This window comes from Prunus avium, chromosome 7 (genome assembly GCF_965620075.1).
Source record: "Prunus avium chromosome 7, drPruAviu1.hap1.1, whole genome shotgun sequence".
Lineage (NCBI taxonomy): Eukaryota > Viridiplantae > Streptophyta > Magnoliopsida > Rosales > Rosaceae > Prunus > Prunus avium.
Window position 1 is genome coordinate 12,799,507 of NC_142290.1, and position 25,000 is coordinate 12,824,506.

Below are 25,000 nucleotides of genomic sequence, written 5' to 3' on the forward strand. Positions count from 1 at the left end.
ATTTGCTTTCATTTGCAATTTCAGTTTGCTCACTTCCTTTCACAATCACAATCACTCTCACTTTAATTTCTGTTTTAGACTTAACTTCTTAACTTCTTGAATTCGGTAATCTACGTACATAACTAATTTGAACTTCTCAGTCTTCGTGGGTACGACCTCGTACTTGTCTTGCTATATTACTAATTGCCCCGTACAATTGCGAGTTAACATAATAATTAACAACAAATTTTGGCGCCGTTGCCGGGGACTGAACGAAAGTTCTTCCTTGGTTATGTGCCCAAGGTTACCCTATTCTTTTTAGTGTTTCTAATTAATCTAATTTTCTGTTTCAGGTAGTTTATGTCTAAAAGACCGTTCCTTGAACAAGTGAGGTCTTCGTTCCAACGCTCCAGATCTTTGAACGCAGGACCATCGTTGCAACCAAACCGGGTGATCTTTGAAGTTCATAATCGTCTAGAAAGAGAGTTGTCAACTGCAAAAGAGCAAGCTCTTGCCACATTTACAAGTATTGCTCTCCACACTGAACTTCCTGGTTCTTCACCTTCAAATTCGGAAGCAAGTTCAGACCAAGAAGAAGAAGAAGAGATGGCTGCCAATGAGTTCATGGGAGAACTTGATATCCCAACAATTCCAGCATCTCCTTCAAGCATTTTGCTGCCCACTGTAGCTCAAAATTATGAGCTTAAATCTTCTCATCTTAATATGCTGCCTTCCTTTTATGGTTTACCTAATGAAGATCCATTAACTCATATAAAGGATATTTTTAATGTTGTGAGTTCTTTTCCCTTGACAGGTGTGACAGAAGATCAACTTCGAATGAGAGTGTTTCCATACACTTTGAAGGATAAGGCGAAATATTGGTTGAATTCTTTGAAGCCTGGTTCACTCACTACATGGGCTGCCATTCAAAAGAAGTTCTTGGAGAAATACTTCTCCACGCAAAAGACCGACATGCTTAGGGATAAGATCTTGTTATTTGCACAGCAAGATGATGAATCGTTTTGTGAAGCATGGGAGAGATTCAATGGGCTGCTCAACCAATGTCCTCATCATGGGATTCCATTGAAGCTTCAAATGCGTATGTTTTATAAAGGACTAACCCCTTCTAGTCATAATATAGTCACCAATTTTGCAGGTGGTTCTTTTAAAACCAAAACTCCAGAAGAAACATACGAACTCTTTGAGGAGATAGCAATGGAGACCCAACATACGGATACAAGAGGTAAACGTGTTATTAGTGGTTCTAATGATGCTTCTAGTGTGCAGATTTCAAAACTGGAACAAAAGCTAGATGCTCTTCTTGCATTAAACTCAAGAAGCCCTCCGAAGGAAGTGTGTAGTATTTGCGAAACTCCTGACCATGCTACCATAGCTTGTCCACTTGGGGCTGGATATCCAGAATTTGTGCAAGAGCAAGCTAAGTTGGTAAATTCCTACAACCAAGGTCCAAGAAATGATCCATACTCTCAAAGTTATAATCCAGGTTGGAGGAATCATCCAAACTTTTCATGGAGGAATACTCAGAATCAAGCTAATCCCCCTTCATTCCAAAAGCCACAACAAACATCATCATTGGAGGATATAGTTAAGCAGATGGCAATCAACCAATCCAATTTCCAGCAAACTACACAAGCTACCATTGCCAAATTGGAAGTTCAAATAGGCCAATTAGCTGCTGAAATAACTCAAAGAGCACCTGGGAAATGGCCAAGCCAAACCGAGATCAATCCAAAGAACCAAGAAGCCAAGGCCATTCATGTGCTCAGATCAGGTAAGATCATTGATAGTAAAGTTGATTCTAATCTTTCAAATGATGTTGTGATTGTAGAAGATGAAGAGGAGGAGACCACGGCTACAGAAGGGGAACATCTCAAAACTTCTCAATCTGCTCCTAATGCCAAATCAGATTCTCAGGAATCCAAACAATTCCAATTGCATAAGAGAGATGACAAATTTGTGCCACCACATCTTCAAGAAGATAGATACGTGCCACCCGCTCCATATGTTCCACTGATTCCATTTCCAGGCCGTCTTAAGAAAGCAAAGCAAGATAAGGCTTTTAAAGAGATTTATGATATTTTGAGTAAAGTTAATATCAATTTGCCTTTGCTTGATGTTATTGAACAGATTCCTGCATATGGAAAGTTCATCAAGGACTTGAAAACTCACAAGCTCAATTTCGCTCCAAATGAAGATGTAAAGCTTGACCAGAATGTAAGTGCTGTGTTGCAAAGGAAGCTTCCACCAAAACTAGTTGATCCTGGCAGCTTTGACATTCCCATTAACATTGGAGGCAATAAGGTTGGAAGAGCCATGTTGGACTTGGGAGCAAGTGTCAACCTAATGCCATATTCATTGTATCAAAAGCTTGGCTTAGAAGGGATGAAGAAGACTTCAATACGACTTGAACTAGCTGATCATTCTATAAAATATCCAAAAGGTATTGTAGAAGATATTTTAGTTCAAGTTAATACACTAATTCTCCCTGCTGATTTTGTAGTGATGGACATGGAAGACAATCCAAATGGAGATCATGTTGATCGCATTCTCCTAGGCAGGCCATTCATGGCCACTGCAGACACAGTTATCAAAGTGAAAGATAGCACCCTTTCCATGACTGTTCTGGGTGAAACTGTTGAATTTAAAATGCTTAATGCTCTATCTCAACCTTCTATCTCTCTTGATTCTTGCTTTTCAATTGATGTTGTGGATCATGAGGTTTCTTCCAAAATTTTGCAGAGAAAGTCTAATGATGCTCTAGAAGCTGTCTTAACACAAGAAGAGGAAGATCTTTGTGAACCGGAGTTCCAAGAAGTGGTGGCTGCCTTAGAAGTGTTTCAACCATACCCACCATCCTTTAGGCCACCACTTGAGCCTCTTGGACCATCATCCACGAAATTGGAGCCATCCATTATCACCCCACCAAAGCTAGAACTTAAACCACTGCCCAATCATCTTAAATATACTTATTTGGGTGCTAACGAAACTCTCCCTGTTATAATTGCTGCAGGTCTCACCTCACATGAAGAAGAGAGCTTAATTAAGGTTCTAAAAGAGCATAAAACAGCCATTGGGTGGACCATAGCAGACATCAAAGGAATTAGTCCAAGCATGTGCATGCACCGGATTCTAATGGAAGAAGACAGCAAACCATCCCGTGATGCCCAAAGGAGGCTAAATCCCAACATGAAAGAGGTGGTTAGAGCTGAAGTTTTAAAGCTACTCGATGTAGGAATCATCTACCCAATTTCAGATTCTAAGTGGGTGAGCCCTGTACAAGTTGTTCCGAAGAAGTCCGGAATCACCGTTGTGAAGAATGAGAAGAATGAGATAGTTCCTACACGAACTATCACTGGTTGGAGAGTTTGCATTGATTACAGGAAGTTGAACACATCCACTAGAAAAGATCATTTCCCCTTGCCTTTTATTGATCAAATGCTTGAACGTTTATCTGGCCATGCTTACTATTGTTTTCTTGATGGTTTTTCAGGTTATAATCAAATTCCCATTGCTCCGGAAGACCAAGAGAAAACCACATTCACATGCCCATTTGGTACGTTTGCTTATAGAAGGATGCCATTCGGTTTGTGCAATGCCCCAGCAACTTTCCAAAGATGCATGATGTCAATCTTTTCAGATATGGTGGAACGATTCATTGAGGTATTTATGGATGATTTTTCAGTTTTTGGTTCCTCTTTTGATAATTGTCTTCACCACTTGTCTCTAGTGCTTAAAAGATGCCAGGAAACAAACCTGATTTTGAATTGGGAGAAGTGTCACTTCATGGTGAGACAAGGCATTGTGCTAGGCCATGTGATTTCAAGCAAGGGAATTGAAGTGGATAAAGCCAAGATCGATCTCATCTCAAATCTGCCACCCCCTACCTCTGTGAAAGGAATTAGAAGCTTTCTAGGTCATGCTGGATTCTATAGAAGGTTCATCAAAAATTTCTCAAGCATTACAAGGCCATTGTGTAATCTCCTTGCTAAGGATGCTGTTTTTGAGTTTAATGAAGCTTGCATGGAAGCCTTTACCACCTTGAAGAGGGAGCTAACTTCAGCCCCTATTATCATAGCTCCAGATTGGTCTTTACCATTTGAAATAATGTGTGATGCCTCTGACTTTGCTATTGGTGCAGTTTTAGGTCAAAAGAAGAACAAGCTCCCCCATGTGATTCATTATGCTAGCCGGACCTTGAATGATGCTCAAATCAACTACTCCACAACAGAGAAGGAGTTCCTTGCTGTGGTTTTTGCTTTAGAAAAATTTCGTTCTTATCTTGTTGGTTCTAAAGTAATTGTTTATTCTGACCATGCAGCTCTTAGATACTTGCTCACTAAGAAGGATGCAAAACCACGCTTGATTAGATGGATTCTCTTGCTGCAAGAGTTCGATTTGGAAATTCGAGACAAGAAGGGATGTGAGAATGTGGTAGCTGATCATTTGAGCAGAATTGTGGTTGAAGAAAAAGGAGAAGCTGTGCTACCCTTGAATGAGACTTTCCCTGATGAACAACTATATGCTGCCCAAGTCAAAGAACCATGGTATGCTGATTTTGTTAATTATCTTGCTTGTGGTGTTCTTAGAAATGATCTAACTTCTCAGGACAAGAAGAAGTTCTTTTCCATGGTGAAACATTATGTCTGGGATGAACCTTTCTTATTCAAGCATTGCCCGGATCAACTCATCAGAAGATGTGTTCCAGAAGAAGAGCAAGAAAGCATACTTAGGCATAGCCACGAATTGGCTTGTGGAGGTCACTTTGGAGCTAAGAAAACAGCACTTAAAATTCTCCAATCTGGTTTCTTTTGGCCCACTCTATTCAAAGATGCGTTTAATTTTTGTGTTAAGTGTGATAGGTGTCAAAGGATGGGGAACATAAGTCGCAGGAACGAAATGCCATTGAATAGCATACTTGTTGTGGAGCTCTTCGATGTGTGGGGTATTGATTTCATGGGACCATTCCCATCTTCCTTTGGTTGTACTTACATACTTGTTGCTGTTGATTATATGTCTAAATGGGTGGAAGCCATAGCCACCAAAACCAATGATCATAAGGTGGTGCTCAAGTTCTTGAAGGATAATATTTTCACAAGGTTTGGTACTCCAAGGGCTGTCATTAGTGATGGAGGCAGCCACTTCTGTAACAAGCCATTCGAAGCACTCATGAAGAAGTACAACATCACCCATCGAGTCTCTACACCATATCATCCGCAAACTTCTGGTCAAGTGGAAATAAGCAATAGAGAAATTAAGCACATCCTGGAGAAGGTGGTGAACAATACAAGGAAAGATTGGGCAGCCAAGCTCAATGATTCATTATGGGCTTATAGGACTGCATATAAGACTCCCATTGGGATGAGCCCTTATCGTCTTGTGTTTGGGAAAGCTTGTCACCTGCCAATGGAGCTTGAACACAATGCTTTTTGGGCCATCAAGAAGTTAAATTTTGATCTAGACAAGGCAGGCCATGCAAGAAAGTTTCAGCTCAATGAATTGGAAGAAATTAGACATGAGTCTTATGAGAATGCAAAGCTTTACAAAGAACGAACCAAGAGTTACCATGACAGAAACATTCAACGGAAAGAGTTCTCCAAAGGTATGTCAGTTCTTTTGTTTAACTCACGATTGCGTCTCTTTCCAGGAAAATTGAAGTCTAGATGGCAAGGCCCATTCACCGTGGTCAATGTTTCTCCCTATGGAGCTGTGGAGATTCAAAACCCTAAAGACGGCTCAACTTTCAAAGTAAATGGACAACGTTTAAAGCCATTCTATGAGGGAATCTCAGCTGGCATTCAAACAGGCCATGTGGTGGATCAACTTCCCTTTGTACCATCAACTTAGCTGATCACATAATGTCTTGCCAAGACAGTAACTAAGGCGCTTCTTGGGAGGCAACCCATGTGTTCAAGAAGAAGGTGCTTGGTAGCAATCGACCTAATCGCATCAAGGGGGAGCATTTCTATCCTTTCTCTTTACTTGTTTTGTTTTTATTTTAGTCATTTTAAGTTTCTGTTTCTTTAAATAATTTTTTTTTCATATGAGCTAACTTTGGGTAACCCCAGTGAGCACCTCCGTCAATACAGTGTCTAGGAGTTCTTTAGGCGACACCTTCGGTGTCTAAGAAGTTTGGGTTTTAAGCGGGACCATTGTGACCCCTCCAACCTTCCCGGATCCCCTGGCTGTGTTTTCTGAGGCCCTTAACTGGTCATCCGTGAGTTGCTTTTATATTTGTGTTTTTTTTTTTTTTTTTTTTTTTCTTTTAAACTTTTTCTTAACTTTTCCCTTTATCATTTACTTGTTCTCAATCATCTTTACTTTGCTTTAACATTGAGGACAATGTTCAATTCAGGTCTGGGGGGAAGGTTTTCAAATTTCATTCATTTGTGTTTTCAATTTTTCGTTCATTTGTCACTAATTTTTTTTTTTTTTTTTTTTAATGTCATACAATCGATGCTATGGAGCTGCCATTGAGGTTTTCATATCAGAATTTTGCACTTCACAAAGCTTTGGCTCCTAGAATTCTGGTGGCTAAAGTACCATGCTCAAATTCTCGAAGGAGAATAGTGGAGACTACCCTAGTGAGCTATATTGAGCCCAATTGCTTTCTTGAGAGGGTTTAAAGTGTTTCTATTTCTCATCCCAATTTATTTTCTTCATTTCACTCTAAATGATCTCATTATTCCATTTTGATTGAATACTAAGGATGATTCTCTTTTGCAGATATCATGTGCTTGCTCTCATTCATGAATGAACTCATTGAAGTGATGCTAGGCTATGTGTGCATAACCATTCGATGTGCTTTCTTTTCACCCTACCTATATGTGTGTTCCATCAACCCTCTTGAAGCCAAACACTTAAAGCCTTTTCTTCTATCACCCTCATCATTTCCCTACCTTTGTATCTCAATCTGAGATACTTCACCTATTGTAGCCATACCCTATAGCTTAGAAATATACCAAGGTGTGCCAAGATAAAGTTTGAAGCAAGGAAGTTGCTGCCATGTGCCTAAATGAAAGATGGTGTGATTCTGTGCAATGAAGTTAATGAAGATGCAGATCAAATCAACGAAGATGAAAGTGTTTCGATTTGATCTAAGTGTAAAAAAAATTAAAAATAAATAAATAAATAAAGTCTATGCCAGGTGGTACCATGAAGTTTGCAGCCATGCCATTATAAGTCAATGCTACCTTGCAGATCAATGAAGAATGCAACCTTGGTATGTTCTTAAGTTACCTGTTTTTCCTTCCAATTCTTCCATTTCCCCTAACCTTACCTTTCATTACAAACCTTGTGAAAGACCTAGCTAATCTTTGAGGATGTATTCATGGGTGCTGGTAGGTATGTGTGTATCTCTATTCTTAGTATTTGATTCCCTTCATGAGATCTAACCAAATATTGTGCTTCTATTTCATATACTCACTTAAGCTTGTTTGAGAGAATAAAACCATTGGTTCTGAGTGATTGAGTGTTATCTGTGAGAATTAGAGTCGAAGCATGTTCTTTATTCAAGGTTTGAGTGTGCTTGCTTTGAAACCGTGTGCCTTTGAGCTATAGCTTCCACATTACACACTGATTGATCACCTATCTTGGCAACTCTACGGTGTTGGAGGTATGACTAAAGTTTTCTTTCGTTCTCATTAGTTGATTTCAAGTTTTACTAACCACTTTGTTTTGTAGAGTTAGTAATGCGTTTGTGGGTATCGTTTCTGTTAAACCCTCAGGAGACACAACTCCTCCTACTAGAGATGCCTAGAGGTTTAAAGGCTTGTTGCATACGCTCAATGCAATCGAGTTACCTACGAAAGTGGTTTAGTTAACTTTTTGTTTTTAACTTTGTTTTGTGTTGTTTTGCTCGAGGACTAGCAAAATCTAGGTTTGGGGGTATTTGATCGGTTCATAATTGTATATCATTTTGTACCCTTCTAACTTATGATTTGGTTATGTTTTTGAGTTAAACTTGTGCTTTTAATCCTTTTTGTGTTTATCTTTCAGTTAATTGACATTTAGGTAACAATGATGACTTTGGATAGGAAATGATGCAATCCATGCATGTTAAGGCTTGATTTGGGTGAATGGAAGAAGGGCTTAAAGACAAACACATTTTGGCTACAACTCCTTTCCAGCCCAATTTCGTAGGTCAGCTTCTTGGCCTTGGATCAGCATGCTATGGGGCTTGGATGAGGTGAAGATCTTCATGAAACTTGTTCCAATGGGTGTCTAGTACAACATATCCAAATTTCAGCCCAATTGGACATTTGTGGAGTGCTCAGCCCGCCCAACACTCAACCCTGCTCAGGAGGATTTGCAGCTGCCAGCTTTGTCATGTGCCTCCATGTGCCTCACCCATGCTGCAACTGACTTTGGATCCAACATAATGAGTGAAGTGGGGAGGCATTCCAGCTATGAAAGTCTAAAGGATCAAGTTGGTACATGCTGGAGTTATTATAGAGAAAGCATGTGCATGCATGTAAAGCATAAATGAAATGAAGTCAATTCCAGTCTCTGTTCGGCAGCCAAATTGCAAGGCCCAAAACGCATACTTCTACTACTCCGATGGGAATACTTTCTTCATAGAAGTTGTTCCAATGGGTGTCTACTATAACATATCTAAATTGGAGCCCCATTGGATAAGTTTTGAAACCTCTGGCCTTCCTACACCAAGTCTGGTTCAGAAGACTCGTTTTTGTTCAACAACCAAAAGAAGACCACATGGGTTGGCAGCAAAAGGCAGCCACAATTGATCACCTTTGATCCCATGTGAAGAAAGCTTGAGGTGCAGCAAAAGAAGTATGGGATGGGATTGATTCCAACCACACTAACATAGACAAGATGAAGTGGGAGTTATGGGTTGTATTAAATGAGGAATGGTGGTGTTGGATTTCATCATGATGTTCCTCCCTCTTAGCCCTATAAATAGAGGAGTCTTCAAGCTACAAAATTCACTTCAGCCATCCTCCACACTTCCATCATCCAGAAATCATCCTCATACATTCCCACAACCCCAAACACTCAAGCAATCAACCCAATACTCTAAACTGCCCCAAAATCACCAAAACAGCTCTAGAAAACCTCCCTTCCATTTCCCTACGAATTTCCTCTTTCTCAGCCATCACCACTCACTCAAGCTCATCTCAAATCACCTCCATATCCTTCATACATCCTTCTAGACGTGGAGAAGCTCTTGGAGAAGCATTGGACACTACAAGAACTTCATAAAAGGGTTTTTCTACTCTTATGGCATTCATTATGTTTTCCCATTTCTATTTTAGTTTCTTTTCCATTATGAGTAGCTAAATCCATAACTAGGGCTTCGATGTAACCTAACATGAATATTCTGGGTTTATAAGTTTGGAGTTTCAAGTTTGATTCATGATTCATGTTCTTATTCATTATGCTTATAAGTTAACATGCTTGTTTGAATGATTGATCACCATTAGAACTTGTTTGTTAACTATCTTGGTTTGAATTAAGAGTAGACACCATGCTTTAATTCGAATTGAACTATGAATAGGAAGAGTATGTATGGACATTCGACAACAGGGATTAGATACATGCTTGGTTGTTTAAATTGTTCTTCTATGCTTAATGGGTTCCTAATGCTTAATTTTAGGTTAGACAACAAATGATCAAATTAGGGAATTAGGAACACAAGGTTAGGACCAAACACCATGGCCTAATCATACTTTAACTAGAATCAATCTTTGAATCTGAATTAGACTTGTTACTTGACTCCATATAACCCAGAATTGAATTGTTATGGTGATTCGAATGCCCTAGTCTCCAAATCTGTTTTCCAACTCTTAAAACCACTCTTTGTTACACTTGTTTATTTGCTTTCATTTGCAATTTCAGTTTGCTCACTTCCTTTCACAATCACAATCACTCTCACTTTAATTTCTGTTTTAGACTTAACTTCTTAACTTCTTGAATTCGGTAATCTACGTACATAACTAATTTGAACTTCTCAGTCTTCGTGGGTACGACCTCGTACTTGTCTTGCTATATTACTAATTGCCCCGTACAATTGCGAGTTAACATAATAATTAACAACATTGCCCAAGTTTGGAGCTCGTTCCGAAATCAATAGGTGTTCCAAATTGGACAATTCAAGTTCAATGGCAGTTCGTTCCTAATTGGAGTGGTTGGTGTATTCCATACTTCTAGCGATTGGATTTCACTCAAAACTCACCAAATGACTCATCCCACCATATTATGACGTTGCCCAAGTTTTGGGCTCGATCCGAAATCAATAGGTGTTCCAAATTGGACAATTCAAGTTCAATGGCAGTTCTTTTCAAATTGGAGTGGTTGGTGTATTCCATACTTCTAGCGATTGGATTTCACTCAAAACTCACCAAATGACTCCTCCCACCATATTATGATGTTGCCCAAGTTTTGGGCTCGATCCGAAATCAATAGGTGTTCCAAATTGGATAATTCAAGTTCAACGGCAGTTCGTTCCAAATTGCAGTGGTTGGTGTATTCCATACTTCTAGCGATTGGATTTCACTCAAAACTCACCAAATGACTCCTCCCACCATATTATGATGTCGCCCAAGTTTTGGGCTCGATCCGAAATCAATAGGTCTTCCAAATTTGACAGTTAGAGTTCAACGGCAGTTCGTTCCTAATTGGACTGGTTGGTGTATTCCATACTTCTAGCGATTGGATTTCACTCAAAACTAACCAAATGACTCCTCCCACCATATTATGATGTTGCCCAGGTTTTGGGCTCGATCCGAAATAATAGGTGTGAGAAATTCGCCAATTCAAGTTCAACAGCAGTTCGTTCCTAATTGGAGTGGTTGCTGTATTCCATAATTCTAGCAATTGGATTTCACTCAAAACTCACCAAATGACTCCTCCCACCATATTATGATGTTGCCCAAGTTTGGGGCTCGATCCGAAATCAATAGGTGTGAGAAATTGGACAATTCAAGTTCAACGGCAGTTCGTTCCTAATTGGAGTGGTTGCTGTATTCCATACTTTTATGGATTCGATTTCACTCAAAACTCACCAAATGACTCCTCCCACCATATTATGATGTTGCCCAAGTTTTGGGCTCGATCCGAAATCAATAGGTGTTAGAAATTGGACAATTCAAGTTCAACGGCAGTTCGTTCCTAATCGGAGTGGTTGGTGTATTCCATACTTCTAGCGATTGGATTTCACTCAAAACGCACCAAATGACTCCTCCCACCATATTATGTTGTTGCCCAAGTTTTGGGCTCGATCCGAAATCAATAGGTCTTCCAAATTGGACAATTAGAGTTCAACGGCAGTTCGTTCCTAATTGGAGTGGTTGGTGTATTCCATACTTCTAGCGATTGGATTTCACTCAAAACTCACCAATTGACTCCTCCCACCATATTAGGATGTTGCCCAAGTTTTGGGCTCGATCCGAAATCAATAGGTGTTCCAAATTGGACAATTCAAGTTCAACGGCAGTTCGTTCCTAACTGGAGTGGTTGGTGCATTCCATACTTCCAGCGATTGGATTTCACTCAAAACTCACCAAATGACTCCTCCCACCATATTATGATGTTGGCCAAGTTTGGGGCTCGATCCGAAATCAACAGGTGTGAGAAAATGGACAATTCAAGTTCAACGGTAGTTCGTTCCTAATTGGAGTGGTTGGTGTATTCCAAACTTCTAGGGATTGGATTTCACTAAAAACTCACCAAATGACTCCTCCCACCGTATTATGATGTTGCCCAAGTTTTGGGCTCTATCCGAAATCAATAGGTCTTCCAAATTTGACAATTTGAGTTCAGCGGCAGTTCGTTCCTAATTGGACTATTTGGTGTATTCCATACTTCTAGCGATTGGATTTCACTCAAAACTCACCAAATGACTCCTCCCACCATATTATGATGTTGCCCAAGTTTGGGGCTCGATCCGAAATCAATAGGTGTGAGAAATTGGACAATTCAAGTTCAACGGCAGTTCGTTCCTGATTGGAGTGGTTGGTGTATTCCATACTTCAAGCGATTGGATTTCACTCAAAACTCACCAAAGGACTCCTCCCACCATATTATGTTGTTGCCCAAGTTTTGGGTTCGATCCGAAATCAATAGGTGTGAGAAATTGGACAATTCAAGTTCAACGGCAGTTCGTTCCTAATTGGAGTGGTTGGTATATTCCATACTTCAAGCGATTGGATTTCCCTCAAAACTCACCAAATGACTCCTCCCACCATATTATGATGTTGCCCAAGTTTTGGGCTCGAACCGAAATCAATAGGTGTTCCAAATTGGACAATTCAAGTTCAACGGCAGTTCGTTCCTAATTGGAGTGGTTGGTGTATTCCATACTTCTAACGACTGGATTTCTCTCAAAACTCACCAAATGACTCCTCCCACCATATTATGATGTTGCCCAAGTTTTGGGCTCGATACGAAATCAGTAGGTGTTCCAAATTGGACAATTCAAGTTCAACGGCAGTTCGTTCCTAATTGGGGTGGTTGGTGTATTCCATACTTCTTGCGACTGGATTTCACTCAAAACTCACCAAATGACTCCTCCCACCATATTATGATGTTGCCCAAATTTTGGGCTCGATCCGAAATCAATAGGTGTGAGAAATTGGACAATTCAAGTTCAACGGCAGTTCGTTCCTAATTGGAGTGGTTGGTATATTCCATACTTCAAGGGATTGGATTTCACTCAAAACTCACCAAATGACTCCTCCCACCATATTATGATGTTGCCCAAGTTTTTGGCTCGATCCGAAATCAATAGGTGTTCCAAATTGGACAATTCAAGTTCAACGGCAGTTCATTCCTAACTGGAGTGGTTGGTGTATTCCATACTTCTAGGGATTGGATTTCACTCAAAACTCACCAAATGACTCCTCCCACCATATTATGATGTTGCCCAAGTTTGGGGATCGATCCGAAATCAATAGGTGTGAGAAATTGGACAATTCAAGTTCAACCGCAGATCGTTCCTAATTGGAGTGGTTGGTGTATTCCATACTTCAAGCGATTGGATTTCACTCAAAACTCACCAAATGACTCCTCCCACCATATTATAATGTTGCCCAAGTTTTGGGCTCGATCCGAAATCAATAGGTATTTCAAATTTGACAATTAGTGTTCAACGGCAGTTCGTTCCTAATTGGAGTGGTTGGTGTATTCCATACTTCAAGCGATTGGATTTCACTCAAAACTTACCAAATGACTCCTCCCACCACATTATGATGTTGCCCAAGTTTTGGGCTCGATCCGAAATCAATAGGTGTTCCAAATTGGACAATTCAAGTTGAACGGCAGTTCGTTCCTAATTGGAGTGGTTGGTGTAGTCCACACTTCTAGCGATTGGATTTCACTCAAAACTCACCAAATGACTCCTCCCACCATATTATGATGTTGCCCAAATTTTGGGCTCGATCCGAAATCAATAGGTGTGAGAAATTGGACAATTCAAGTTCAACGGCAGTTCGTTCCTAATTGGAGTGGTTGGTATATTCCATACTTCAAGGGATTGGATTTCACTCAAAACTCACCAATTCACTCCTCCCACCATATTATGATGTTGCCCAAGTTTTTGGCTCGATCCGAAATCAATAGGTGTTCCAAATTGGACAATTCAAGTTCAACGGCAGTTCATTCCTAACTGGAGTGGTTGGGGTATTCCATACTTCTAGGGATTGGATTTCACTCAAAACTCACCAAATGACTCCTCCCATCATATTATGGTGTTGCCCAAGTTTTGGGCTCGATCCGAAATCAATAGGTCTTTCAAATTTGACAATTAGTGTTCAACAGCAGTTCGTTCCTAATTGGAGTGGTTGGTGTATTCCATACTTCAAGCGATTGGATTTCACTCAAAACTCACCAAATGATTCCTCCCACCATATTATGATGTTGCCCAAGTTTTGGGCTCGATCCGAAATCAATAGGTGTTCCAAATTGGACAATTCAAGTTGAACGGCAGTTCGTTCCTAATTGGAGTGGTTGGTGTATTCCACACTTCTAGCGATTGGATTTCACTCAAAACTCACCAAATGACTCCTCCCACCATATTATGATGTTGCCCAAATTTTGGGCTCGATCCGAAATCAATAGGTGTTCCAAATTGGACAATTCAAGTTCAACGGCAGTTCGTTCCTAATTGGAGTGGTTGGTGTATTCCATACTTCAAGCGATTGGATTTCACTCAAAACTCACCAAATGACTCCTCCCACCACATTATGATGTTGCCCAAGTTTTGGGCTCGATCCGAAATCAATAGGTGTTCCAAATTGGACAATTCAAGTTGAACGGCAGTTCGTTCCTAATTGGAGTGGTTGGTGTATTCCATACTTCTAGCGATTGGATTTCACTCAAAACTCACCAAATGACTCCTCCCACCATATTATGATGTTGCCCAAGTTTTGGGCTCGATACGAAATCAGTAGGTGTTCCAAATTGGACAATTCAAGTTCAACGGCAGTTCGTTCCTAATTGGGGTGGTTGGTGTATTCCATACTTCTAGCGATTGGATTTCACTCAAAACAAACCAAATGACTCCTCCCACCACATTATGATGTTGCCCAAGTTTTGGGCTCGATCCGAAATCAATAGGTGTTCCAAATTGGATAATTCAAGTTCAACGGCAGTTCGTTCCTAATTGGAGTGGTTGGTGTATTCCACACTTCTAGCGATTGGATTTCACTCAAAAATCACCAATTGAGTCCTCCCACCATATTATGATGTTGCCCAACTTTTGGGCTCGATCCGAAATCAATAGGTGTTCCAAATTGGACAATTCAAGTTCAACGACAGTTCGTTCCTAATTGGAGTGGTTGGTGTATTCCATACTTCTAGCGATTGGATTTCACTCAAAACTCACCAAATGACTCCTCCCACCATATTATGATGTTGCCCAAGTTTTGGGCTCGATACGAAATCAGTAGGTGTTCCAAATTGGACAATTCAAGTTCAACGGCAGTTCGTTCCTAATTGGGGTGGTTGGTGTATTCCATACTTCTAGCGATTGGATTTCACTCAAAACAAACCAAATGACTCCTCCCACCACATTATGATGTTGCCCAAGTTTTGGGCTCGATCCGAAATCAATAGGTGTTCCAAATTGGATAATTCAAGTTCAACGGCAGTTCGTTCCTAATTGGAGTGGTTGGTGTATTCCACACTTCTAGCGATTGGATTTCACTCAAAACTCACCAAATGACTCCTCCCACCATATTATAATGTTGCCCAAATTTTGGGCTCGATCCGAAATCAATAGGTGTGAGAAATTGGACAATTCAAGTTCAACGGCAGTTCGTTCCTAATTGGGGTGGTTGCTGTTTTCCATAATTCTAGCGATTGGATTACACTCAAAACTCACAAATGACACCTCCCACCATATTATGATGTTGCCCAAGTTTTGGGCTCGATTCGAAATCAATAGGTGTGAGAAATTGGACAATTCAAGTTCAACGGTAGTTCGTTCCTAATTGGAGTGGTTGGTGTATTCCGTACTTCTAGCGATTGGATTTCACTCAAAACTCACCAATTGACTCCTCCCACCATATTATGATGTTGCCCAAGTTGGGGCTCGATACGAAATCAATAGGTGTTCCAAATTGGACAATTAAAGTTCAACGGCAGTTCATTCCTAATTGGAGTGGTTGGTGTATTCCACACTTCTGGCGATTGGATTTCACTCAAAACAAACCAAATGACTACTCCCACCATATTATGATGTTGCCCAAGTTTTGGGCTCGATCCAAAATCAATAGGTGTTAGAAATTGGACAATTCAAGTGCAACGGCAGTTCGTTCCTAATTGGAGTGGTTGGTGTAATCCACACTTCTAGCGATTGGATTTCACTCAAAACTAACCAAACGACTCCTCCCACCATATTATGATGTTGCCCAAGTTTTGGGCTCGATCCGAAAACAATAGGCGTGAGAAATTGGACAATTCAAGTTCAACGGCAGTTCGTTCCTAATTGGAATGGTTGGTGTATTCCACACTTCTAGCGATTGGATTTCACTCAAAACTCACCAAATGACTCCTCCCACGTTATTATGATGTTGCCCAAGTTTTGGGCTTGACCCGAAATCAATAGGTGTGAGAAATTGGACAATTCAAATTCGACGGCAGTTCGTTCCTAATTGGAGTGGTTGGTGTATTCCATACTTCTAGCGATTGGATTTCACTCAAAACTCCTCCCACCTTATTATGATGTTGCCCATGTTTTGGGCTCGATCTGAAATCAATAGGTGTGGGAAATTGGACAATCCAAGTTCAACGACAGTTCGTTCTGAATTGGAGTGGTTGGTGTATTCCACACTTCTAGGGATTGGATTTCACTCAAAACTCACCAAATGACTCCTCCCACCATATTATGACGTTGCCCAAGTTTGGGGCTCGATCCGAAATCAATAGGTGTTCCAAATTGGACAATTAAAGTTCAACGGCAGTTCGTTCCTAATTGGAGTGGTGGGTGTATTCCACACTTCTAGCAATTGGATTTCACTCAAAACTCACCAAATGACTCCTCCCACCATATTATGCTGTTGCCCAAGTTTTGGGCTAGATCCAAAATCAATAGGTGTGAGAAATTGGACAATTCATGTTTCACGGCAGTTCGTTCCTAATTGGAGTGGTTGGTGTAATCCACACTTCTAGCGATTGGATTTCACTCAAAACTAACCAAACGACTCCTCCCACCATATTATGATGTTGCCCAAGTTTTGGGCTCGATCCGAAAACAATAGGCGTGAGAAATTGGACAATTCAAGTTCAACGGCAGTTCGTTCCTAATTGGAATGGTTGGTGTATTCCACACTTCTAGCGATTGGATTTCACTCAAAACGCACCAAATGACTCCTCCCACCATATTATGATGTTGTCCAAGTTTTGGGCTCGATCCGAAATCAATAGGTCTTTCAAATTTGACAATTAGTGTTCAACGGCAGTTCGTTCCTAATTGGAGTGGTTGGTGTATTCCATATTTCTAGCAATTGGATTTCACTCAAAACTCACTAAATGACTCCTCCCACCATATTATGATGCTGCCCAAGTTTTGCGCTCGATCCGAAATCATTAGGTGTGAGAAATTGGACAATTCAAGTTCAACGGCAGTTCGTTCCTAATTGGAGTGGTTGGTGTATTCCATACTTCCAGCGATTGGATTTCACTCAAAACTCACCAATCGACTCCTCCCACCATATTATGATGTTGTCCAAGTTTTGGGCTCGATCCGAAATCAATAGGTGTTCGAAATTGGACAATTCAAGTTCAACGGCAGTTCGTTCCTAATCGTAGTGGTTGGTGTATTCCATAATTCTAGAGATTGGATCTCACTAAAAACTCACCAAATGACTCCTCCTACCATATTATGATGTTGCCCTAGTTTTGGGCTCGATCCGAAATCAATAGGTGTTCCAAATTGGGCAATTCAAGTTCAACGGCAGTTCGTTCCTAATTGGAGTGGTTGGTGTATTCCATCCTTCTAGCGATTGGATTTCACTCACAACAAACCAAATGACTCCTCCCACCATGTTATGATGTTGCCCAAGTTTTCGGCTCGATCCGAAATCAATAGGTGTGAGAAATTGGGCGATTCAAGTTCAACGGCAGTTCGTTCCTAATTGGAGTGGTTGGTGTATTCCATACTTCTAGCGATTGGATTTCACTCAAAACTCACCAAATGACTCCTCCCACCATATTATGATGTTGCCCTAGTTTTGGGCTCGATCCGAAATCAATAGGTGTTCCAAATTGGGCAATTCAAGTTCAACGGCAGTTCGTTCCTAATTGGAGTGGTTGGTGTATTCCATACTTCTAGCGATTGGATTTCACTAAAAACTCCCTAATTGACTCCTCCCACCATATTATGATGTTGCCCAAGTTTTGGGCTCGATCCGAAATCAATAGGTGTGAGAAATTGGACAATTCAAGTTCAACGGCAGTTCGTTCCTAATTGGAGTGGTTGGTGTATTCCACACTTCTAGGGATTGGATTTCACTCAAAACTCACCAAATGACTCCTCCCACCATATTATGGTGTTGCCCAAGTTTGGGGCTCGATCCGAAATCAATAGGTGTGAGAAATTGGACAATTCAAGTTCAACGACAGTTTGTTCCTAATTGGAGTGGTTGCTATATTCCATAATTCTAGCGATTGGATTTCACTCAAAACTCACCAAATGACTCCTCCCACCATATTATGATGTTGCCCAAGTTTTGGGCTCGATCCGAAATCAATAGGTGTTCCAAATTGGACAATTGAAGTTCAATGGCAGTTCGTTCCTAATTGGAGTGGTTGGTGTATTCCATACTTCTAGCGATTGGATTTCACTCAAAACTCCTCCCACCATATTATGATGTTGCCCAAGTTTTGGGCTCGATCTGAAATCAATAGGTGTGGGAAATTGGACAATCCAAGTTGAACGGCAGCTCGTTCCTAATTGGAGTGGTTGGTGTATTCCACACTTCTAGGGATTGGATTTCACTCAAAACTCACCAAATGACTCCTCCCACCATATTATGATGTTGCCCAAGTTTTGGGCTCGATCCGAAATCAATAGGTGTTCCAAATTGGACAATTCAAGTTCAACGGCAGTTTGTTCCTAATTTGAGTGGTTGGTGTATTCCATACTTCTAGCGATTGGATTTCACTCAAAACTAACCAAATGACTCCTCCCACCATGTTATGATGTTGCCCAAGTTTTGGGCTCGATCCGAAATCAATAGGTGTTCCAAATTGGACAATTCAAGTTCAACGGCAGTTCGTTCCTAATTTGAGTGGTTGGTGTATTCCATACTTCTAGCGATTGGATTTCACTGAAAACTCACCAAATGACTCCTCCCACCATAGTATGCTGTTGCCCAAGTTTTGGGCTCGATCTGAAATCAATAGGTGTTCCAAATTGGACAATTCAAGTTCAACGGCAGTTCGTTCCTAATTGGAGTGGTTGGTGTATTCCATACTTCTAGCGATTGGATTTCACTCAAAACTAACCAAATGACTCCTCCCACCATGTTATGATGTTGCCCAAGTTTTGGGCTCGATCCGAAATCAATAGGTGTTCCAAATTCGACAATTCATGTTCAACGGCAGTTCGTTCCTAATTGGAGTGGTTGGTGTATTCCACACTTCTAGCGATTGGATTTCACTCAAAACGCACCAAATGACTCCTCCCACCATATTATCATGTTGCCCAAGTTTTGGGCTCGATCCGAAATCAATAGGTGTGAGAAATTGGACAATTCAAGTTCAACGGCAGTTCGTTCCTAATTGGAGTGGTTGGTCTATTCCATACTTCTAGCGATTGGATTTCACTCAAAACTCACCAAATGACTCCTCCCACCATATTATGATGTGAACCAAGTTTTGGGCTCAATCCGAAATCAATAGGTGTTCCAAATTGGACAATTCAAGTTCAACGGCAGTTCGTTCCTAATTGGAGTGGTTGGTGTATTCCATACTTCTAGCGATTGGATTTCACTCAAAACTAAAAAACTGACTCCTCCCACCATATTATGATGTTGCCCAAGTTTTGGGCTCGATCCGAAATCAATAGGTGTGAGAATTTGGACAATTCAAGTTCAACGGCAGTTCGTTCCTAATTGGAGTGGAAGGTGTATTCCATACTTCTAGCGACTGGATTTCACTCAAAACTCACCAAATGACTCCTCCCACCATATTATGACGTTGCCCAAGATTTGGGCTCGATCCGAAATCAATAGGTGTTCCAAATTGGAACATTCAAGTTCAACGGCAGTTCGTTCCTAATTGGAGTGGTTGGTGTATTCCATACTTCTAGCGATTGGATTTCACTCAAAACGCACCAAATGACTCCTCCCACCATATTATGATGTTGCCCAAGTTTTGGGCTCGATCCGAAATCAATAGTTGTGAGAAATTGGACAATTCAAGTTCAACGGCAGTTCGTTCCTAATTGGAGTGGTTGGTGTATTCCATACTTCTAGCGATTGGATTTCACTGAAAACTCACCAAATGACTCCTCCCACCATATTATGATGTTGCCCAAGTTTTGGGCCCGATCCGGAATCAATAGGTGTTCGAAATTGGACAATTCAAGTTCAACGGCAGTTCGTTCCTAATTGGAGTGGTTGGTGTATTCCATACTTCTTGCGATTGGATTTCACTCAAAACTCACCAAATGACCCCTCCCACCATTTTATGTTGTGGACCAAGTTTTGGGCTCAATCCGAAATCAATAGGTGTTCCAAATTGGACAATTCAAGTTCAACGGCAGTTCGTTCCTAATTGGAGTGGTTGGTGTATTCCATACTTCTAGCGATTGGATTTCACTCAAAACTCACCAAATGACTCCTCCCACCATATTATGAGGTTGCCCAAGTTTTGGGCTCGATCCGAAATCAATAGGTGTTCCAAGTTGGACAATTCAAGTTCAACGGCAGTTCGTTCCTAATTGGAGTGGTTGGTGTATTCTATACTTCTAGCGATGGGATTTCACTCAAAACGCACCAAATGACTCCTCCCACCATATTATGATGTTGCCCAAGTTTTGGGCCCGATCCGAAATCAATAGGTGTTCCAAATTCGACAATTCATGTTCAACGGCAGTTCGTTCCTAATTGGAGTGGTTGGTGTATTCCGTACTTCTAGCGATTGGATTTCACTCAAAACTCACCAATTGACTCCTCCCACCAAATTATGATGTTGCCCAAGTTTTGGGCTCGATCCGAAATCATTGGGTTTGAGAAATTGGACAATTCAAATTCAATGGAAGTTCGTTCCTAATCGGAGTGGTTGGTGTATTCCATACTTCTAGAGATTGGATTTCACTCAAAACTCACCAATTGACTCCTCCCACCATATTATGGTGTTGCCCAAGTTTTGGGCTCGATCCGAAATCAATAGGTGTTCCAAATTGGACAATTCAAGTTCAACGGCAATTTGTTCCTAATTGGAGTGGTTGATGTATTCCATAGTTCTAGCGATTGGATTTCACTCAAAACTCACCAAATGAGTCCTCCCAACATATTATGATGTTGCCCAAGTTTTGGGCTCGATCCGAAATCAATTGGTGTTCAAAATTGGACAATTCAAGTTCAACGGCAGTTCGTTCCTAATTGGAGTGGTTGGTGTATTCCATACTTCTAGCGATTGGATTTCACTCAAAACTCACCAAATGACTCATCCCACCATATTATGATGTTGCCCAAGTTTGGGCCTCGATCCGAAATCAATAGGTGAAAGAAATTGGACTATTCAAGTTCAACGGCAGTTCGTTCCTAATTGGAGTGGTTGGTGTATTCCACACCTCTAGCGATTGGATTTCACTCAAAACTCACCAATTGACTCCTCCCACCATATTATGATGTTGCCCAAGTTTGGGGCTCGATCCCAAATCAATAGGTGTGAGAAATTGGACAATTCAAGTTCAACGGCAGATCATTCCTAATTGGAGTGGTTGGTGTATTCCATACTTCTAGCGATTGGATTTCACTCAAAACGCAACAAAAGACTCCTCCCACCATATTATGATGTTTCCCAAGTTTTGGGCTCGATCCGAAAACAATAGATGTTCCAAATTGGACAATTCAAGTTCAACGGCAGTTCGTTCCTAATTGGAGTGGTTGGTGTATTCCATACTTCTAGCTATTGGATTTCACTCAAAACTCACCAAATTACTCCTCCCACCAAATTATGATGTTGCCCCAGTTTTGGGCTCGATCCGAAATCAATAGGTGTGAGAAATTGGACAATTCAAGTTCAACGGCAGTTCGTTCCTAATTGGAGTGGTTGGTGTATTCCATACTTCTAGCAATTGGATTTCCCTCAAAACTCACCAAATGAATCGTCCCACCATATTATGATGTTGCCCAAGTTTGGGGCTCGATCCGAAATCAATAGGTGTGAGAAATTGGACAATTCAAGTTCAACGGCAGTTCGTTCCTAATTGGAGTGGTTGGTGTATTCCACACTTCTAGCGATTCGATTTCACTCAAAACTCACCAAATGACTCCTCCCACCATATTATGATGTTACCCAAGTTTTGGGCTCGATCCGAAATCAATAGGTGTTCCAAATTCGACAATTCAAGTTCAACGGCAGTTCGTTCCTAGTTGGAGTGGTTGGTGTATTCCATACTTCTAGCGATTGGATTTCACTCAAAACTCACCAAATGACTCCTCCCACCATATTATGTTGTTGTCCAAGTTTGGGGCTCGATCCGAAATCAATAGGTGTTAGAAATTGGAGAATTCAAGTTCAACGGCAGTTCGTTCCTAATTGGAGTGGTTGGTGTATTGCACACTTCTAGCGATTGGATTTCACTCAAAACTCACCAAATGACTCCTCCCACCATATTATGATGTTGCCCAAGTTTTGGGCTCGATCCGAAATCAATAGGTGTGAGAAATTGGTCAATTCAATTTGAACTGCAGTTCGTTCCTAATTGGAGTGGTTGGTGTATTCCATACTTCTAGCGATTGGATTTCACTCAAAACTCACCAAATGACTCCTCCCACCATATTATGATGGTGCCCAAGCTTTGGGCTCGATCCGAAGTCAATAGGTGTGAGAAATGGGACAATTCAAGTTCAACAGCAGTTCGTTCCTAATTGGAGTGGAAGCTGTATTCCATACTTCTAGCGATTGGATTTCACTCAAAACTCACCAAATGACTCCTCCCACCATATTATGGCGTTGCCCAAGATTTGGGCTCGATCCGAAATCAATAGGTGTTCCAAATTGGACAATTCAAGTTCAACGGCAGTTCGTTCCTAATTGGAGTGGTTGGTGTATTCCATACTTCTAGCGATTGGATTTCACTCAAAACTAACCAAATGACTCCTCCCACCATATTATGATGTTGCCCAACTTTTGGGCTCGATCTGAAATCAATAGGTGTGAGAATTTGGACAATTCAAGTTCAACGGTAGTTCGTTCCTAATTGGAGTGGTTGGTGTATTCCATACTTCTAGCGATTGGATTTCACTCAAAACTCACCAAATGACTCCTCCCACCATATTATGATGTTGCCCAAGTTTTGGGCCCGATCCGAAATCAATAGGTGTTCGAAATTGGACAATTCAAGTTCAACGGCAGTTCGTTCCTAATTGGAGTGGTTGGTGTATTCCATACTTCTTGGGATTGGATTTCACTCAAAACTCACCAAATGACCCCTCCCACCATTTTATGATGTGGACCAAGTTTTTGGCTCAATCCGAAATCAATAGGTGTTCCAAATTGGACAATTCAAGTTCAACGGCAGTTCGTTCCTAATTGGAGTGGTTGGTGTATTCCATACTTCTAGCGATTGGATTTCACTCAAAACTCACCGAATGACTACTCCCACCATATTATGAGGTTGCCCAAGTTTTGGGCTCGATCCGAAATCAATAGGTGTTCCAAGTTGGACAATTCAAGTTCAACGGCAGTTCGTTCCTAATTGGAGTGGTTGGTGTATTCTATACTTCTAGCGATGGGATTTCACTCAAAACGCACCAAATGACTCCTCCCACCATATTATGATGTTGCCCAAGTTTTGGGCTCGATCCGAAATCAGTAGGTGTGAGAAATTGGACAATTCAAGTTCAACGGCAGTTCGTTCCTAATTGGAGTGGTTGGTGTATTCCATATTTCTAGCGATTGGATTTCTCTCAAAACTCACCAAATGACTCCTCCCACCATATTATGATGTTGCCCAAGTTTTGGGCTCGATCCGAAATCAATAGGTGTTCCAAATTGGACAATTCAAGTTCAAAGGCAGTTCGTTCCTAATTGGAGTGGTTGGTGAATTCCATACTTCTAGCGATTGGATTTCACTCAAAACTCACCAAATGACTCCTCCCACTATATTATGATGTTGCCCAAGTTTTGGGCTCGATCCGAAATCAATAGGTGTGAGAAATTGGTCAATTCAATTTGAACTGCAGTTCGTTCCTAATTGGAGTGGTTGGTGTCTTCCATACTTCTAGCGATTGGATTTCACTCAAAACTCACCAAATGACTCCTCCCACCATATTATGATGTTGCCCAAGTTTTGGGCCCGATCCGAAATCAATAGGTGTTCCAAATTCGACAATTCATGTTCAACGGCAGTTCGTTCCTAATTGGAGTGGTTGGTGTATTCCACACTTCTAGCGATTGGATTTCACTCAAAACGCACCAAATGACTCCTCCCACCATATTATCATGTTGCCCAAGTTTTGGGCTCGATCCGAAATCAATAGGTGTGAGAAATTGGACAATTCAAGTTCAACGGCAGTTCGTTCCTAATTGGAGTGGTTGGTGTGTTCCATACTTCTAGCGATTGGATTTCACTCAAAACTCACCAAATGAATCCTCCCAGTATAATATGATGTGGACCAAGTTTTGGGCTCAATCCGAAATCAATAGGTGTTCCAAATTGGACAATTCAAGTTCAACGGCAGTTCGTTCCTAATTGGAGTGGTTGGTGTATTCCATACTTCTAGCGATTGGATTTCACTCAAAACTAAAAAACTGACTCCTCCCACCATATTATCATGTTGCCCAAGTTTTGGGCTCGATCCGAAATCAATAGGTGTGAGAATTTGGACAATTCAAGTTCAACGGCAGTTCGTTCCTAATTGGAGTGGTTGGTGTATTCCATACTTCTAACGATTGGATTTCACTCAAAACTCACCAAATGACTCCTCCCACCATATTATGATGTTGCCCAAGTTTTGGGCTCGATCCGAAATCAATAGGTGTGAGAAATTGGTCAATTCAATTTGAACGGCATTTCATAAAATTGGAGTGGTTGGTGTATTCCATACTTCTAGCGATTGGATTTCACTCAAAACTCACCAAACGACTCCTCCCACCATATTATGACGTTGCCCAAGTTTTGGGCTCGATCCGAAATCAATAGGTGTGAGAAATTGGACAATTCAAGTTCAACGGCAGTTCGTTCCAAATTGGAGTGGTTGGTGTGTTCCATACTTCTAGCGATTGGATTTCACTCAAAACTCACCAAATGAATCCTCCCAGCATAATATGATGTGGACCAAGTTTTGGGCTCAATCCGAAATCAATA

At 41.0% G+C, this 25,000-nt stretch overlaps 1 non-coding gene across 1 annotated transcript; it reads right to left on the bottom strand.

Moving 5' to 3' along the window:
• Positions 1–951: 951 nt before the first annotated feature.
• On the bottom strand, positions 952–1,058 carry LOC148293014 (small nucleolar RNA R71). The gene has a single exon (XR_015825998.1). It is a non-coding gene; the product is annotated as a small nucleolar RNA R71 (small nucleolar RNA).
• Positions 1,059–25,000: the final 23,942 nt, after the last annotated feature.